The 13,932-nt window shown below is 47.7% G+C and overlaps 1 protein-coding gene across 3 annotated transcripts in view; it reads right to left on the reverse strand.

Annotated features, from left to right (window-relative positions):
- Positions 1-4,033: 4,033 nt before the first annotated feature.
- The window catches only part of KCNA6 (potassium voltage-gated channel subfamily A member 6), a 35,942-nt gene continuing 26,043 nt past the window's right edge, over positions 4,034-13,932 (reverse strand). For all 3 annotated transcript variants that reach the window (XM_065942513.1, XM_065942503.1, XM_065942493.1), the window contains exon 2: positions 4,034-4,430. The gene's annotated coding sequence lies outside the window, so the exon portion shown is untranslated. The remainder of the gene's footprint in view (positions 4,431-13,932) is intronic.

The following is a 13,932-nucleotide window of genomic DNA, read 5'->3' on the forward strand; positions in this document are numbered from 1 at the left end:
TGGAGGGAGCCTGACAGTCAGCCAGCACTTCCAGGAAGAGCATGATGACAGTCTGACGCACCTCGGCCTCACCTCTCCCACCACCAGGCCAGCATCATAGTCTGAGGTTGAGCTGAGAGCTGGAGGAGGCCCTTCTGCCACCCACAGGGACAAGGATTCTGGGCCAAGGGGTCCATCAGGGTTTGCACTTGGAAGCCTGAGGAAACGAGACCCAGGAATTCTCCTCCTTAAGAGATCAAACAAGTCAGTCCAAAAAGAAATCAGACCTGGATATTCATTGGAAGGACTGATGTTGAAGCTGAAGCTCCAATACTTTGGCCACCTGATTCGAAGAACTGACTCATTGGAAAAGACCCTGTTGCTGGGAAAGATTGAAGGCAGGAGGGGAAGGGGATGACAGAGAATGAGATGGTTGGATGGCATCACCAACTCGATGGACATGAGTTTGAGCAATTTCTGGAAGTTGGTGACGGACAGGGAAGCCTGGCATGCTGCAGTCCAGGGGGTCACAGAGTCAGACACGACTGAGCGACTGAACTGAACTGAGCAGGAAAAGATGTCTACGCGGCCAGCCCATAACAGTCATGACAGTGACTACTGTCGCTAACATGACACGTGCTGATGGCAGCCGGGCTCTGCTTCTGCATTAACTCACGTAATCAGAACAACCCTGTGTTGCAGGCGATCCATCAAGTCATTCCTGCCTGGATCCCAGAACAGACACAGCCCATCACCTGGTATAAGGCCTGTGGGTATTTGTCATTCTGTCACTAAGTAGTGTTCTAGTCTTTGTGACGCCATGGACTGCAGCACACCAGGCTTCCCTGTCCGTCACCAACTCCCGGAGTCCACCCAAACCTATGTCCATTGAGTCAGTGATGCCATCCAACCATCTTATCCTCTGTCGTCCCCTTCTCCTCCCGCCCTCAATCTTTCCCAGCATCAGGGTCTTTTCCAATGGGTCAGCCTTCACATCACATGGCCAAAGTATTAGAGCTTCAGCATCAGTCCTTCCAGTGAATATTCAGGGATGACTTCCTTGCAGTCCAAAGGACTCTCAAGAGTCTTCTCCAGCACCACAATTTGAAAGCATCGATTCTTTGGTGCTCAGCCTTCTTTATGGTCCAACTCTCACATCCGTACATGACTATTGGAAAATCCATAGCTTTGACTATACAGACTTTGCAGGTGCAGATGCTTAATAAGAATTGAATCCATATGATCTCCCTAAGCAAGACGAGAGGGTTTTCATCTGCTGTCAGGGATCTGGAAATCAACTCGCTCTCAGTTATCCAAGTGATGGAATTAAACATCTCAGAATTCTAAGTGGGAAGAGACGTGGGAGATTGCTGGGTCCGGTTCCGCATCTCTCAGGTGATACAGATGTGCAAAGTCTCAACATGCACCGCACAGTGAGTTTAGTGGCAGAGCTGGAACTGGGGTCCCAGGTCTCCGGACTCTCGGCCCACAGCGCCTGCTACTCTGTTGTTGGAGAGGCTGATCTGAGCTAGAGGGTGGCCCTGAGACCACCCCCCAACCTCGGATGGCCCACTGGGCTCCCCGGACCCCAGCCAGCACAGCTGAGCCCAGGAAGCAGTGGTCCTCCTGATGCCAGCCCTCAGCACCTGCGAGTGGCCTCGTAAATCAGATTCCGGCTATCTCACCTCGGAACAAAGATGAGAGTTTGGTATGATGCTGGGCACCCAAAGCTGGTGCTCTGTGACAACCTGAAGGGATGGGGTGGGGAGGGAAGTAGGAGGGATTCAGGATGGAGGGGACTCATGTATGCCTGTGGCCAGTTCACGTTGATGGATGGCAAAAAACCATCACAACGTGGTAATTATCCTCCAATTAAAATAAATAAATTTTAAAAAAATGAAGACAAGAGCCACCCCCGGAAATGGTGCATCCCAAATGCAGACCAAAGGCAGAGAGCAGGGCAGTCTGAGGGTGGCCTGCAACAACAGGCTTCCTGCTGTCCATTTGTCCACTCTGGACAAGGCCTCCATGGCCCTTCCAGGAGCCAGGAGGGAGGTGTTCTCAGCCTCCCGCTGCTGTTTCTTCTTTTCTCAGATCGATTTCGGGTTCTCCTACTGGAGCGCCCCAACCATCCCGCCATTCCTTCCCCAAGATCTCAGCCTCAGGCAATTCTGGTCTCCCGTGCACCCACTCCAGCTTGGCTGCCCTGGGAGGCGACATTACCTTGACTGCCAAGGCCAAGGCCAGCCAGGTCCCCAACCTCCCCAGGAGGGAGAGACTGGACTGAATCACAGAAACGCAGACGCGGTCTGTCCTGGACATGGGGTCAGGGAGACAGACGGCGGGGGCAGAAGCAGCTGGCCCTCATCTGTCCACCAGAGAGGGCAGTGGGGCTGGGGGCAGTCAGGCTATGATGGGGGTGGGGTCTGGAGGGTAAGGTCACCCCTCATCCTGGCTTCTGGGAGGGGGTTGCGGGGTCTCCAGCACAGCCACAGAATCCTCCCGCACTGTCCAGCCTCGGGTGTTCCGTCTCTCCCCCACAGGCCGAAAGCCATCCTTGCCTTCACTCTTCCTCTTGACCCCACACCTAATCCCTCCTGTCGGTTCTTTTCTCAAAGTTACGCAGAATCTGTGTTTCTCATCACTCCCCCAACTGCGGACAGCAGGGTTCAACCACCAGCCGCTCTCGCCTAGGTTATCCCACCAGCTTCCCAACTGGAAAGTCTGTTCAATGTTAAGTTCGATCACATCCCTTCTCCACTCAGAACCCTGGAGGAATGGCTTCCCCTCCAAGTCCAAGTCCAGGCAGAGTCCTTTCAGTGCCTCCACGGCCCTGCCTGGCTGGACCACCCTCGGCGCTCAGCTCGCCTTGACCTTGTGCCCTGTGGGCTCACTGGCTTCCAGCCACGCTGGCCCCCTTGTGCTCCTAGAACACACCAGCCAGGCTCCCACCCCGGGCCTTTTCATCCCGAACACCTCCCTCATTCCTTGACCCCTTCTGCTCTCCACTCGATCATCCCCTTCCAGGTCAGCCTTCTCTTGTCCCGCTATGATAATCTGGTCTCCACTCCCCTGCTCTCTGGCTTCCCAGGTGGCTCAGTGGTAAAGAATCTGCCTGCCAATGCAGGAGACACAGATTCGATCCCTGGGTCGGGAAGATCCTCAGAGAAGGCAATGGCAACCCACTCCAGTGTTCTTGCCTGGGAAATCCCATGGACAGAGGAGCCTGGTGGGCTACAGTCCATGGAGTTGCAAAGAGTCGGATACGACTTAGCAACTAAACAAGTGTTAACTGTGTATATTAACCAGAGCCTACATTCATTCATTCATGACCTTACTCATTCGCCGGATACTTTGTGAGTGACAAGTCCACAACTGGGGCTTTACTAGACATCAGGTGGGTATGTGGCTGAGAAGATGGTCCCTGCAGCCAAGGCACCTGCAGTTTGGTGACCCAGCACTCAGATCTGGGAGGGTCCAGCATTAAAACAGACAGTAACTCTGGAAACACCTAATTCGAAAAGTAAGCCCAAGGCAAGAAAATCAACCTCATGCGTTTTGTCACCAAGAGGACAGACACTTGGATGAGTGGGCGCTTGTGGGAATGCGCCCCCACTAGAGCACCCTGGAAGGATGCTGCAGGGAGGGAGGGAGGTAAGGAGGAGGGACGTCCCAGAAGTGGAGCTGCTCTCCTTCCCCAGGGGACAGGCCAGGAGTGAAGTGGGTCACACACTAGAAAGAAGCCCCCACTGTCCTGGGAGACCCCGTGCACGGCTTCATCATCTGGCCTCGACATCTGCCCGAAGGCAGACTGCTCCTTGACCACAGGTGACACAGCTGCCCTCCGTGGAGAATGTCCCCTGTCCGGGGGCGTCACCGTGGAGGGGACTCAAACACTTTTTCTGATGCCATCTGTGGCTGGGCCCTGGGATGCTGGCCAAGTGTCCTGGCACCTCGGGTAGCTGCCTGCCTTTGTCATGACTACTTGACACATCTGCTCACCTTAGCTGTTGGTGTTTGCACGCAGTGAAACGTACAGCCTCCGAGACTCTGAGTGTATTTATTGTGAGTCCTCCATGGCCACCCTTGTCCTGGGCGGTCCTGCAGCACAGCCATGCGCTTGCCGGCATCACTCGACCCCTGACCCCTCCACACCTGCTTTCTTCTGTCTGCACCCTCAGTCCTTCTGTCTCTCCTCCCTGCCCCAGCCTCAACCCAGTATCCCAAGTCCCATCTTCAAATGCCCGTGGGTCCCATCCCAGTTTTCTCCAGCCTGGTCATGGCTCATGGGAGGCCAATGGAGGAGCGTCAGGCCCATCCACCCAAGGAGGGGGGTGTCTCGTCTTCTGGAGAAGTTGAGGGTCCCGGTCCTCTTTGTCCAGCCACTATCAGAAAACAGATGTAGGTCTCCTGGTTTGGAACTCTGGGCCAGCCTCTTCCTTTCTTCCCTCCTGGGGACAAATCAGAAGAAAAGGAGGTAAGTTAGTGACAGGAGGTTGGGCTGTGTAAGGAGTGGCCCCAGGAGACCTAGGACGGAGCTCCAGCCTCTTCCTTGGTTCCTCTGCATGCTGGTCCCCCACCTGCCCTGTCCCTGGGCTCTCTGGTTCACCTCCCACCCCACAGGCTCCACAAGAGTTCCCCAAAGCCCATCAGTAGCTGCTGAGCCCTAAAGGGCTCCTGCAGAAGCTGCCTTTATACATGGCCACAAATACTCCACTTGTAATGGCCCCTCAGTCTCCAAAATCAAGTCCAAGCAATTCATTCAACTCCCAGGCCCAGGAAGACAAAGCCTCATACAATTTATCAGCTGAGCTCCCTTCTTTTGGACACTGACACCGTTCTCCTGGGTCCCAGGGCTCGTCTTAACCCTCAGCATCCATCAGACACACCCTCCTTCCATGAAAGCGTTTTTGCCTCAGCCTGGCTACCCACCCTTGGTCCCCCAGAACCTCCTGCCTCTCGGCCCAACCTCCCTCCATGCCCTCCCCATCCCTCCTGGCCCAGCCGAGCCCCAGAGCTTCCCAGAGCCTCCCTGGCCACATCAACACAATGGATCTCTCTCTCCTCTGATTCCTGACGCCTTTGCAGTCTGTCCCATGTGATATCAGATGTCACTGTTTTCTACTGGAAAGCACATGAGACTGGGAGCCCAGTGTTCCATGTTCAAGGTTTGTATCTACAGTTCCCTGGGCTGAAAAAGCCACCTGGACGTGCCGGCAGGTCCCTGTAACTCCCACAAAGCCCTCCAAGAACAGGCCAGGGTTGCCTTAGACAAATTCCTCCAGGTATCCTGCCCACTCCCACAAAACCAACCCCCTACCCCTCTGCCACTCGGTCAGAAGAGGGGAAGTTTATCTGATTTGAAGACGCACTTGCACCCCTATGTTTATAGCAGCAGTATTCACTTAGCCAAGACATGGAAGCCACGTGTGTCCATCGACAGATGAATGGATAAAGATGTGGTACCCGTATACGATGGAATACCACTCAACCATACAGAAGAATGCAATAATGCCTCTTGCATCAAGATGGATGGACCTAGAGATGATCATACACAGTGAAGAAAGACAGAGAAAGACAAATATCATATATTACCTATATATGGAATCTAAAAAAAATGATGCTGGCAATGCAGGGAATAATATTTGATAGTGATCATGGTATGAACCCTGAAGACTGATTTAACCAAAAAGTATGTTGGAAGCAGGGAAGGTGGGAATATAGTTTCCAATCAAGACATGAGGTGCTGTCCCATCACCCAGGGTAGAAGCTGAGATCATTCCAGCAGCCCACGAAGCCCTCCCCAATGGGCTTCCCCACCCCACCAAGCCGATCCCACCCCCAGAGCCCTCCCTACTCGCCTCGCTCCAGCAGCAAGGGCCTCTCTGCTGTTCAGCCCCTCAGTGAGCCCCAACCTCCTCCAACCTCGGGGCCTCTGCACTCGCTGCTGCCCTGGCCTGGAACGCCCTCTCGCCACACACCCACAGGGCTCCCCCCAGTCCTTCCAGTCTTTGCTCAGATGCTGTTTCTCGGGTGGGTCATCCCTTTCCCCCCTTCCCTTACTGACCTCTACATTCCTCCCCAGCAGTGCCCACAGGACACCCATGGATGCCTATTCTTCACCATATTACCTAGAGCCGTAAGAGCCTGGCGGGCTACAGTCCACGGGGTCACGACTGAGCAACTAACACCTGCATCCCCACAGAGCACTACCTTTATACAGTGAGAGGCTGACAGCGTGTTTTATTTAAACCTTCATGCATCCTCCACACCTGAGTGATGGCTTCGTGAGGGCGGGGGGTTTTGTCCACCACGTGTTTATTTGTAGGATGTGTGTTTTTGTTTACGACGTGTACTGTGCTCAGGCACTTTATAAATATTTACTAGCTGAAAAAACAAATTAGGAGATAACGTATTTACAGAGAAAAACAAAGGGAAATGCCAAAGAGTAACTGTTAAAATAATTGAAAGCGGTGGCCTCTGAGGACTTGGATTCATGGGGAGAAGAGAGGCGGAGCCTGCCAGGTTTCCTTAAAAGCCTTACAGCATTATGTGGCTTTTCAAATTGTGTGTGTGTCTTGAATAAAAATGAAAATGTTTTAAATATGCTGTTTGCACCTCCCCCAGCTCCAATCATAATTCATCGCAATACTAAAGAAATGAGTACTGGATTTCCTATTCTTTTGTATTATTAATCCTAAAAAATCACCTCCTTCCTCCCATCCACCTCTTTCTCTCTAACCCAGCACCTCTGATCCACCCCAAGGCTGGAAGCGCTCACCTCCTCCATTGCTGCCAAATCCATTCACCTCCTTCTGTCTCCATCACTAGGGCTCTAGTGCCATCGAAAGCTTTGTGACTTGTCCACCTGTATCCACACAGTGCATCCAATCCACTGCACTGTGGTGAGACCACCTTGCTCCGTGGGTACCTTTTCCCTTGTTGCCTTGGCAACTCCATCTCTTGTACTCACTATGTTAATCCCATCACCAGGGCCTTTGGACATAGTTTGCTTTGCCTGGAATGCTGTTTCTGGAACCTTTGCCTATTTAATCCCCTTTTCATCATTCAAATAACATTAAATCAAATCCCCCCATTTCAGGCCCTTATAGCTCAGGTATGTGGATATCTGTGATTTGTAACACTTGTCACAGTTGCAGTTTTATGTTGGGGTTTACTAGATTAACATCTGCTTCCATATGCCCCATCAACGCACACACACCTCGTGATTGTCATCAATTCTGTTAGAGGAAGAAATCATTTTTCATGATTTCATTTATCATTTTATTTATCATTCTCATTTCATGTATCATTCTATCACCACTGCCAAGCACACACAGGAGTCAAACAAATAAATACTGAACCTGTTGAGCCACTACCATTTGCTATGGCAACAACCAGTATGTATTGCTTGGGTGCGCATAACATTCATCTCTGCCTTGAAACTCCAGGATATGGAGACTGCGTGCTTTTTTTAAAGCCCTTCCACTCACACCTCTCTAAACTTGCAGTTCCCATCTTCATGCATAATTTCTGGAAGTGCGTATTTATGTAAAATGTGCAAAAGATTATATGTTGTGTGGGGTTTCTATCCTAGAGTGCTAAGGTCTGATGAAATCCTTCCTCACGCTTTGCCGGGCAGATACAATCATCCAGGTCTATTTCCAGCACTTCACACATGATCTTTCAATATGTTTCCTCCCTTCATAATCCAACAGATTCAACTGGCTGCATCCCAGTAAACCACGGATTGAAGCTAAAGATACAGCACTTCTGGCAAATCTAATGATTCTTATCTTGTCTCAGTTCTACTAACATCATTGCTTGGTACCGTTAATTTTTCCGTGTTCCCCTCAATTTTCTAAAATAAAGGCAAACCATGCAATGGAGTAGCTGAATTATTGCATGCACGTGACTATACAAAAGATGGTGACCTGGCCAGCAGACAGGGCCACCGTGAGAATGACTGTTTGTTGCAGCCAACGCATAAAATTCCAAATCCAACTTAAAATAGGGCATCGAGGGTTCTAAATTTGAACACCTAATGTTGCACACCATTTGTGTACACTTCCTGTGCAATTAGGGACTACCTGGTAATCCAGTATTAATTTAACCCTTTTCTGAGTAAATCAAGTTTTAATTCATCCATTTCTTCCTACTTATTCAGAGTCATATGAAAAATCAAGCATTCTTCAAAGTTCCTTTCAAAGAGTAAGACTGTCAGGTTGTCCCCTTTAACTCCCCTTCAGACACAAGCTAAAATAATCAGGGGGAGTCTGAAATGTTTATGTTTCCAATGCAGTACAGTTGAACAACTAAATTTGAGAATTCTCATGCATGTATTTTTAAAACACACCCCTTCCTTTGCCCCTAAAACCAACTCTCGGCAATTTCTCTCAGCAGGGAGGGGTTACATCTTCAATGGGCTGCTCTCTCGAGAGCACGGACCATGCCACATGAGCAGGGGAAGGCAAGGACCAGAATCCGGATGATTCGGCTTCTTGCTGGGCCCAGTGTGAACCACTTACCACTTGAATCTCGTGTCTACACTCGCTGGTCTTATCACTGTTTTCAGAGGTAGGCTCACCAACTGTTTTCCAAGCACTCAGCCTATCTGTGAGTGATGTGGAATTTGGCATCCCTTGCGACTTTGAGCTTAATCAAAGTTTCTGCTCCTCGGGGGTATGTCTCCACACCCTGTGCATCCCCAGAGAGATGGAGATGTGGCTTGCAGCAAAGTGAGGACTCTGTCAGGCTTCAGACACCAACAGGGAGACTGCCAGACTCCCCCAAGGCTTAAGGTTCACCATTATCTTTAAGAGTGTGTGGCCAGGACATGGAAGCAACCTGAATGCCCGTCGACAGAGGAATGGATAAAGAAGATGTGATACATACATCAGCCATGAAAAAGAATGAAATAATGCCATCTGCAGCAACACAGACAGACCTAGAGATTGCCATACTGAGTGAAGCCAGTCAGACAGAGAAAGAGAAATACCGTATGATAGTGCTTGTATGTGGGATCTAAAAGGAAATGACACAAAGGAATTCATTGACAAAACAGAAATGGTCTCACAGCCTTAGGGAACTTACGGTTATCAGAAGGGAAGGGTAGGGGGAAGGGATAGTTAGGGAGTTTGGAACTGACCTGTACACACTGGTATATTTAAAATGGACAACCAACAAGGACCTACTGTATATACAGCACAAGGAACTCTGTTCAATATTATGTAACAACCTAAGCAGGAAAATCTAAAACTGAATCACTTTGCTGTACATCTGAAACTATCACCACCTTTTAAATCAACAATGCGTACATGCTAAGTCGCTCAGTTGTGTCCGACTCTTTGCGACCCCATGGACTGTAGCTCACCAGGTCCTCAGTCCACAGGATTCTCCAGGCAAGAATACTGGAGTGGGTGGCCATGCCCTCCTCCTGGGGATCTTCCCAGGAATCGAACCCACATCTGAGGCTTCTGCATTGCAGACAGATTCTTTACGGCTGAACCACTGGGGAAGCCCTAAATCAAGTATACTCCAATATAAAAAGTTAAATTTAAAAAAAAAAGCATGCTGCTGCTAAGTCACTTCAGTCATTTCCAACTCTGTGCGACCCCATAGATGGCAGCCCACTAGGCTCCTCTGTCCCTGGGATTCTCCAAGCAAGAATATTGGAGTGGGTTGCTATTTCCTTCTCCAATGCATGAAAGTGAAAAGTGAAAGTGAAGTCGCTCAGTCGTGCCCGACTCTTAGAGACCCCACGGACTGCAGCCTACCAGGCTCCTCCGTCCATGGGATTTTCCAGGCAAGAGTACTGGAGTGGGGTGCCATTGCTTTCTCCAAAAAGAGCATGTGAACATTATAATTAGCAACAAAATACAAACTACACAAGATACCATTTAATGCCCATCTGGTTAACAGCCACCCTCCCCAGCTCAAAGCTGGTTGGTGACACAAACAGTCTCATATAGAGCTGATGATTCCTTCTGTCTGTCTCAGTTTCTATCCATCGACCACAGACTATAATTTTTCAAGGTGGCAATAACCTTTCTGATCCTAAAATGTACATACTCATTTTAAACAATGGAGGAACTATAAAGGAAAATTATAAAAGGAAACTGAACGTCACACACATCCCTTCCACTCAGACAGAATCATTTTGCCTTTGGAGTCACACAGATCCAGTTTGAGCCCAGTTACTTACGTGGCGGCCTCATCTGATAGGTGGCACTAATAATAATTGAGGCTGCCTTACGGTGTGAGGATTTACGATAATATTTTTGTACTGCACAGTGTTCAGTAACTGGTAGCTATGACTATTATTGTTGTCAATACACCTTCAGTCTGTTTTCTATGCATATGTACATGTGTATAAATGTCACCGTGCACACTTTATGTCCCTACAAGCTGCTTTTGTGTGCCAAAAAGATGATTTAGGAGACCTATTGCTTTGATAGATAAGTATTCAATTTATGAAGGGTATATATCTTTAAATTGATTTTTTTCTGAAGCTTTTGAGCTCAGCAGACAAACTGTACTATCCTATTCATAAGCAGAGGCTGCCTGTGTTGTTTTTCAAAAGCCTGAACTCCTTCAGATTTTTGAAAGCAGTAAGAGGAAAGCATCTTTAAAGATATAGGTTATAGAGGACTTTCCTGGCGGTTCAGCGGTTAGGACTTCACCCTTCCCTGTCAGGGGGCGCTGGTTCCATCCCTGGTTGGGGAACTAAGATCCCACATGCTGCGCAGCATGGCCAAAATTTTTGTTTTAATTTTTTAAAAAGATACATGAATGCTTTGTTGTTGTTTAGTCACTAAGTCGTGTCCAACTCTTTGCGACCCCATGGACTGTAGCCCACCAGGCTCCTCTATCTATGGATATCCCAGTCAAGAATACTGGAGTGGGTTGCCATTTCCTTCTCCAGGGAGTCTTTGCAATCCAGGGATTGAACCCAGGTCTCCTGCATTGACTGGCAGAGTCTTTACCAACTGAGCCACCAGGGAAGCCCAGAATGTATAATTGAATTTAAAAGGTAACAAAGTATTAATTAGTTTATTTTTGATTTTATTTTTAGCTAAGTGTTTTATATGTACAAGACACATATAAATATACACACATGAATCATCTGGAATAATTATACCACGATGACAGGAATTACCTCTGGACTGTGCAATTATTGGTGACCTTTATTTTGCGATATACACCTTTATGCATATACAGTTGAACTTTGAACAGCGAAGGAATCTGGGATGTCCACTCTCCACGCAATCAAAAATCTGACTATAACATTACAGTCAGCCCTCTGTATTCTCAAATTCAAACAGCCTCGGACTGTGTCCTGTAATACACATATTTATTGAAAAAAAATCTGCATAAAAGGGACCCATTTCATTCAAGTCCATTGCTCAAGAGGCAACTCTATTATCTTAATAATCAGAATAAAATAATAAAGTTATTACAAGTTGGGAGGAAATGTACCAGTAACTTTAAAAAAAGGATTATACAAAAGCATTCTTTGATAATCTCAAAAGCTAAAGCAGCAAGCCCATGTGTGGTTTTAGAAACAGCTTACTTAAAGTCAGAGCCACGTTCCTTGTCCTATTTTGGCGTTGATTTACCTAAGCTATGATATTTTTCTCTTGCTAAAAGAGGCACAGAAGAACCTGGATGTGGTAGATAGTCACTACTTTTGTTTGTTTGGGGAGGGTGGTTGCTATATTTTTGGTTACCCACATCTATGTTATTCCTTCTCTTCCGCACGCAGCACCGACTCTCCTCTGGAAGAACAGTCTCCACACTCAGTGCATGTACTCTGGATGAAACTGACTCCAGCCTTGCCTCCAAGAGTGTGCACATGACCCAGGTACGTCCAATTAGATGAGAAAATGAGGTGAAACTCTGCCAATGAAAATCAGATCATGGATGTTGTCAGGTCAATGAAACACTCTGTTTATGGGACTAGAACCTGGGAGGATATATGCCTAGAGCTACTGGCCATCATATCACCATCTGCAGTCCACATGGACAGCAGAATTGCATTAAGAGGAATGAAAAAAAAATCTATCTCCTGGACCACACTGTACCTGAAGCCCAACTTTTCAAAAGAATTGTATTATTTTCAAGTAACATACTATGGACCTTAGACTTATTTTGAATGTTCCAGCACAGGCTCTGGTTAATTTAATGGATATGAGAATGAAATTAATTGAGTCTAATAGCACTAACTGAAAAACACTATTTATAGGTACAGATAGAATTTCATGGGTAGATATACCCTAAGCCTAAAGAGGAGGTTGACGTGCATCCAGCACACATAGGATGTGTCCTGTATTTAATAATTTTGTCCTGCTTTGACATCCTCAGGACAGCCTAAATATCTCATCATCAGCTTTTTTCAATACATTACAAAAATTCAGCAGTTAGAGCTATTCATTACATTATCTAGGCATGCTGGTACTTTCATTTTGTTAAAATTTGGGCCTTACTAAGGAAGGCCTCTCTAAGCCTCACATTCAGGTTTCCCTGGAGGCTCAGCGGTAAAGAATCTGCCTGCAATGCAGGAGATGCAAGAGTCGCAGGTTCGATCCCTGAGTTGGAAATGGGAACCCACTCCTTGCCTACGAAGTCCCGTGAACACAAGTGGAAATCCCACGAACATAAGTATTCTTGCTTGGCAAATCCCATAAACTGCAGAGCCTGGGAGACTACAGTCCATGGGGTCGCAAGAGTCGGACAGGACTTGGCGACTAAACCACCAGCAGAGTCATTCAACCCCTACAGCTGTCCACGCCTTGGCCTATTCTATGGTATCTCTGCTACCCAAAGCCCAGTTTCAAGGAATCATGAGTAGTAGATTTCCCTTTTGGAATAAATCAGTTTGAGCCAGACATTTGAGGCTCTTGTAACCCAAAGAAAGCTAACTGGACCCATTTAATTATAGAATCACTAACACCTACGTTCTGTAGCCCAATTAAAATAATAGCTATACTTTACTCATCACTTGGTGTGTTCAAGATATTTTAAATACATTATCTCATGAATAAGCCCACTCGTCCTTTGAGATAGACATTATTTTCTCTGTTTCACAGATGAAGGATCTGAGGCACCACGAGGCTAAATAATTACCCTCAAATCACCCCGCTAGATGGACAGAATAGGAAACCAAGACACCAGCCCTACATTCCACCACTATGCCACGCTACCATCCTGTCTAGACTTAGAATTCTAAATTCCAGTCTCGCACTAGAGATAGAGTTCTTTTATTGGGCTTGGGTGTACTACCAGTTGAGTTTAAAAAAAAAAAGAAAGACAAAAAAAAAAACCAGAAAGCTTACCTTCCCACAAATAGCCCTGATAGAAGCCAAGCATAGGAAAAGCACACAAACAGAGCCCTGTTTAAAGTGGGAGGGGAGGCTTCACTAGTGGTCCAGCGGTTAAGAATCTGCCTTGCAATGTACGTGGGTTGCACCCCTGGTCTGGGAAGATTCTGCATTACCTTGAGGCAACTAAACTCGTTGGCCACAACTACTGAGCCGGCACTCAGCAGCCTCTGCAACTACTGAAGCCTGCATATGTAGGGCCCATGCTCTTCAACAAGAGAAGCCACCGCAACGAGAAGCCTGCAAACTCAACAGAGAGCAGATCCCACTCTCTGCAACTTGAGAATGCACCGCACAGCAGTGACGACCCAGCACAGCCAAAAATAAAATAAATGTTTAAAAAATTAAAAACTACAGTGGATGGGGGAAGTCCCCTCGGTGCTACCATGTTCCTCTGATTTAAAAGCAACGATCAAGATCTGAGAGCAGGTTCGGGGCTCACTTGAGTCATGCCAAATGCCCACGAGCCTTGTGTAACCTCCGAAGCATTCGTCAAAGCTGACTCCATTGGTGAAATTAGCTGAAAAGCTGCAGATTTTCCACTTTATAAGGACATTTGTCTAAGCTGGACGTG

The sequence above is a fragment of the Muntiacus reevesi genome, chromosome 1 (genome assembly GCF_963930625.1).
Source record: "Muntiacus reevesi chromosome 1, mMunRee1.1, whole genome shotgun sequence".
Lineage (NCBI taxonomy): Eukaryota > Metazoa > Chordata > Mammalia > Artiodactyla > Cervidae > Muntiacus > Muntiacus reevesi.